The sequence below is a fragment of the Lactuca virosa genome, chromosome 1 (assembly GCF_052849685.1).
Source record: "Lactuca virosa cultivar CGN04683 chromosome 1, Lactuca_virosa_CGN04683_v6, whole genome shotgun sequence".
Classification (NCBI taxonomy): Eukaryota; Viridiplantae; Streptophyta; class Magnoliopsida; order Asterales; family Asteraceae; genus Lactuca; species Lactuca virosa.
In genome coordinates, this window is record NC_136426.1 from 7520640 (window position 1) to 7526924 (window position 6285).

At 32.9% G+C, this 6285-nt stretch overlaps 1 pseudogene; it reads right to left on the minus strand.

The window, feature by feature from the left end:
• Positions 1-1970: 1970 nt before the first annotated feature.
• LOC145132211 (protein EXORDIUM-like 2 pseudogene) lies at positions 1971-3076 on the minus strand (annotated as a pseudogene).
• Positions 3077-6285: the final 3209 nt, after the last annotated feature.

A 6285-nucleotide genomic window follows, 5' to 3' on the forward strand; every position in this document is an offset into this window, starting at 1 on the left:
GCCTCCCTTTTCCTAAAATTCTAGCTCCGCCTTTGAGTGTGTGGTTTAATGCTTATTAAATATGATAAGAGAAGGCATGTGTACAACATGATAATACAATAATGTTTCTGAAATAAAAGTATGAATAAAGTATAAAATGCGTATTATCAGAAAATGTCATGCGATCTAAATGGAATTACAATTATGGGATGTAGGTTTTCTTAGAGGGAGAAGTTCATCTAGCTCGTGCCAGTAGTTAATGGGGTATGGGCTACACCCACACCTAAATCAGGCCGGGATAGACCAAGAGCCAACAATAAAGCCCAATACAGATTATACAGGTTGGCCACCGCTTTACCGAGCTAGCCACCAATATAATAATTGCATATCTTCCGTACAATATTATACCAAACAACACCCAAGGAAACAAGAAAAAGAAATCATATTTTATTAAAGGGTTCTACCCTTGTAACCTATGGATTAACACATGATACATGTAAGAAAACCATAAACCGGACCGAGCCTCACCTATATAAAGGTAAGTTCTTCTTACAAAAAAAAGGGCAGTAGGTAAGAAGGCAAATTTATAAAATACAACACAAAGCAATGTCTAATTTAGGCATCAGAGAGCAATATCGAGGTCCAACCCTCGGTATAACTTTCTAACCTAGTATTTGTTGATCTTGTACATCGTGACTTCCCTGGTGTTCATTAGATGCAGTCCCATAAGGATAACTATCAAGACACACAGAAGCCTACGTAGTGTAACATTCCGATTTTCAAGTATTTACCTTTTATCCCCTTGGAATGAGTTTTGCTTGCAAATTGGTCCCAGAGTACGTTGGGCGTAAGGCCCATAAAAGGAAAAAGTCGTCGTTTTGGAGTACGCGTAGCGTACTCCTAGTGTATCTTGGCGTAACTCGTCTGGACGTAACCCCTAATCCAAGGTTTTGAACCGTATTTATTCTTCATTAACTCTCAAACCTGGTTCCTTTCATCAGCCTCTATCCTCTCAAAATGTTTTTGCAAACCCTAATCTACCTTGTGAGCATTTTTTAGCTTGAGTGTGTGTGTTTTGTGCCTTTGAGGAAGAAGGAAGGAGGTAGAGACCATCTTGGAGGAGTGAAGCACCTTAGATCCAGAATCACACCATCATTTGGTATCTCTTGGAGGTATAAAGTTCTGAACTTGGTGAAGTTATACTTAGATCTTGTTTTGGGCATGATTTTATGTTCTTTTGGTCCCCTAAGCTTGGTATTATGAGTAGGGGTTACTCTAATCCATTTGAGTTGCCCTTTCAATGGTTTTCAGAGCCTCTTTAGTTATAAAAATGTAATCCTTGACACTAGTTCTTTCTTATGCATGGTCTTAATGGATTAATAGGTTAGGGTCTTTAGTGTTGGGCACTTAATGGCCATGCAAGACCATCAAATGTTGTTGGAGCATCTCTAAGCTTGACATTAGACCTTATTTAGGGCACCGAATGGTATAAGGTTAAAAGGAATGTTACACTAATATTTTAATTTCCATATAAATTTATCATTTAATTCTTATAATACATTAAACTTTATAAAATTAAATTGATATATTATTCAAAAGGTTAAAAAAAAACTTTATTTATTGTTATTATTTTTTTTTTTTTTTTGGAAATAAAACTTTCTTAACGATTTTTGAGATCAGTTTCCGCGCACCACCTAACCTCCATAACCAAAGGGCTTATAACTCAACGGTATCAGGTGTTGTCCTCCCTACTTGAAGTTGGAGGTTCAAGTTTCTTTAGAAATATAGTTGGATTTATGAGTAATTTAGGATTATATTAGATTTGTCGTTCCAAAAAATAAATAAATAAATAAATAAACTAACCTCCATAAACAACATTAAGCTATGTTTTATTCGTTGGAGTCACTTTAATTAGGTAGACTATATATATATATATATATATATATATATATATATATATATATATATAATTTTCTAAGTTAAAACACAAATATAACAAGTATATTTATAAATTATAATTCATGTAAATTTTAATTTTAATAAACAATAAACAATTAGAATTTTTAAAATTGACAAGTCATCCTCGAAGATCACACAAGTGTTTTGCACGTCAAAGTGTCAGGGTCCCACATAGCCGGCAACAAGTACCTACGCCCCTTAACACCCTGCACATTATAGCTAACCTTCGTCTTCTTATCCACCAAGACCTTTCCCGGGTACCCAGGAAACGCACCCGACCCGAATATTCCGGTGCATGCAGTAACTGCTTCCAACGGAGCAGTGGCCGGACCTTGAAAATACCCGCCGTCAAACGGGTTCGTCACCGTTCCCGCCATAACCGTCGCGATGTTAATCACCATGCCGTCGACGCCGATGTCACCATTTGGCGCCACCAACGGCGGCATTTTCGGACCAAATGTCGGTTGAACAAAGGGCCAGGCGCATTGGTCCGGACACTGTGTCACCGAGTTACCAACCCACGCGTACGCAAAGTTATGGCCCTTGTTCACCCGAGTTGACCCGTGAGTCCCACATCGGTTCATGCAAAACCCAGCGACACCGACGTCGGCTGCCGTCAACACCAAGCTGATTTGATTAAAACCTTTATTTTTTGAAGCCAAATAAATGAGATGAGAATCTTTAAGTGATTTCCCAAGCGAGCATTTTTCGTCCACTGTCTGTTTCCCTAGCTGAATACTCCGCAACCCACCTTTGTATTTCGCTGTGGTTTGCCACCATGCCGCGGCGGAGGGAGGAGTTGGGAGGTGGGAGTTGAGTGATTCAAGAAAATCAATGATTATGGTTTTCTGGATGGCAGAAAATTTGCCGTACCAAAGGAGGTTAACGGTGATATTGCCATGAAGAACTGATCCTTTGTGGTATTTGAGGACAGTGGCTGGTGTTTGTACAAGGGCTAGTTTCCGCGGGATTGTGGCGGAGCATGGGTGGAATAAGGCTGAGATGATGAGGACGGAAGAAGCAAAGAACGTGAGAGTGGAAATGGAGGTGGAATACATGGTGTTGTATTGTTAAGATGGAGAGCTCGATCAAATGAAATGCATATCGAGGGGCTATTTATGTCGTTAGGGTTTAAGGAAAAAGAGTGGGATGCATGTTAAGGTCTTAAGGAGGTGGAAACCGCGTTAGTTTGACTTGGTTGGAATATGTACACATCAACGACAAGCATGCATATTGCATATAGTTCTTTTTTAAAAAATAAAATAATATATATATATATATATATATATATATATATATATATATATATATATATATATATATATATATATATATATATATATATATATGATACCAAAATCAAGCAGGACCATAAGCAGATAACAAAATTTTTAGAACTTTGAAAAATAAAAACAAAAAGAGTTGGGTGAGATAGGCGAGTCAATGAGTAAAACGCCCTAAAACGGCACAGTGGCCACAAAAGCGGGCTAAAACACGACTTTGCCTTTTTCCATTCCAGACTCTTTTTTTTTTTTTTTTTTTTTTTTTTTTTTTAGAACTTTGAAAAATAAAAACAAAAAGAGTTTGGAATGGAAAAAGGCAAATGATAAAAAAAAAAGAGTTTTTTTTTTTTTTTAGAACTTTGAAAAATAAAACACGACTTTGCCTTTTTCCATTCCAAAATTTTTTTTTTTTTTTTTTTTTAGAACTTTGAAAAATAAAAACAAAAAGCGTTTTACTCATTGACTCGCCTATCTCACCCAACTCTTTTTGTTTTTATTTTTCAAAGTTCTAAAAATTTTGTTATCTGCTTATGGTCCTGCTTGATTTTGGTATCAGAGCCATGGAATACTATGTGATGTTACCTCATTTATTTTACTCTTCATGAGTATATTCAGTAGATTCAAAAATAGTAATAAGCAGGTGATTAAAAATCAGTTAATAGAAGAATATGAAGTCCCAAAGAATTTAGACCTTCTTAATAAATGGACAATTCCTAGTATCAACCCTAAATTTATATATGAATTAGGAACTTTTGAAGAATTAGGTTTTATCCAAACTGTTAAAACTACAGAAGAAAATTTAACTATGAATGAAGATGACATGACAGTTCAGTTAATAACTCCACAAGACATAAATAGATATAAACATATTTATAATTATTTGCATATTGGTTTGGTGCAAATTGCTTTTAAACCATTAACACTACAGGGATTACCTGAAAGTTTTTTAGCAGTTCTTAGGGATGCTAGAAATAAAAATTGGAAACAATCTTTAATGGGTATAATAGAATCTAGCTTGTCTCATGGACCGGTATATTTTAATGTCTACCCAAATTTACAGCTTTCTTTATCTGATAAAAATATTTTTCAAGCCTTAACATTAAACGTCAAAACTCATGGTTATAATTATTTACCAGGATCAGAAGTAATATGTATATGTTATCGTATATATTATAAACCATTAAAAACTATGAATCCTAAATGTAAGATAGTTAATAAACCTATAAATGAGACAATTTTAATAGAAAGTAATTTTGATGTGTCAAAAATTACAACTAGAAAAGCTATAAAATGGGAGGAAATAAAATTTCCCCAACACTGGATTTTAGAAAATAATATACCACCTACACCTTTAATAAATAATAATATAGAAAGTATTATACAAACTTCTGATGGCGTTGTTACTATTGAGTTTAACAAAGAAATAGAGTATAATAACGACCTAATAAAACGAACAAGATCTGCAAGATCTTCACATTTATACATATCACCACTAGATTATAACGTAGAAATTCCCTCTACTCGTGCTTCTGTTGATAATAGAAAGATAAACAATTTAAATATACATGATGATATTGTGTATGAAGCGGAGGCATCTACTCCTTCTGAAATGAATTTTACAGTTTAATGGATTTAAAAGAAAAAATAGATTTTAGTCCTGGTTCTCAGGCAAGAAAAATTATTTCAGAAGAATTTTATTCGAATAAATGGATATTTTTTAAAGAATGGTTATTTAAAAATTATTCTAAAGAAGAGTTACAAGAAATACAAAATAGATTTTATGAATATTTATCCTCTATAAATCAAATTATACATTTTATTCCTTGGTTTGTTTATACTTTTTTACATAATATTCACAACATAGAAAGAGATTATACTCTATCGGGAGACAAAATAATAACAAGTATATTTCCACCACAAGTCCCTTTTACCATTACAAATAACAATGTTACTATAAAATTTTCGGCTTACCAAAAACTTTTTGAAGAAAAGACTCTTACAATAGATGTCAATCATATTAATAGTATGATTCAACAATTAAATTTCCATAATTTATATTCCATAATATTAGGAGAACAGTTAATGGACTTACATAAAAAATTAGAAAATATAAATTCACCCATTAACAATAAAGATATAATAATACAGAAAAAAGATAAAAAACAACAAATAAATGCTACTATTCAACCCCCACCAAATATTACTGGTTATAAACTTAAAAATTATGATTATATGCTAGATATTCTGCAAGAACAAATGAAAAAATTACAAATTAATACTATAAATAAAGACTCAGATAATGATTCGGATAATACTCAAATAAACAAAATTAACAATTATGATAGCAAATTTGCTAGAAAACCTGTTCAAAGATTATATTATTATCCAAGACCGAGCCCCCAAGATGTCCTACATGAGGAACAAGAATATGAAATTAATAATAGTTATAGTGGTAAAAATGTTTACGAATGGAATTTAGATGGTTATACTGAAAGACAAATATATAACATGATTCATAGAATGTTAATGTATAGTACAATTGCTAAAAATACAGGAAATAGCGATAAACAAGTGGCTAATATGTTAATTGCCGGATTTACTGGCCAATTAAAAGGCTGGTGGGACAATTATGTGGATGAAAAAACACAACAAGCTATTCTTAATACAGTTAAAACAGAAAATGGAATAACCACTCCTAATGTAGTTTATACTCTAACTTGTACCATAATAGAACATTTTACAGGAAGATGGTCAGATAATTCTGAAAATATCCGTACTCTATTAAATGGACTATTTTGTAAAACTCTTACATCTTTTCGATGGTATAAAGACACTTTCTTAAGTAGAGTAATGGAACTTAATGATTGTAATAGTGTTTACTGGAAATCCAAATTCATAGATGGTTTACCAAATCTTTTTGCTGAAAGAGTTAAAAACCAACTAAGAATAGATAATACAATTCCTTATGAAGATTATACGTATGGGAAATTGATAGGAACTTGTATACAGGAAGGTTTAGCCTTATGTAGTGAAATAAAACTAAATTACCAAATTAAAACCCAAC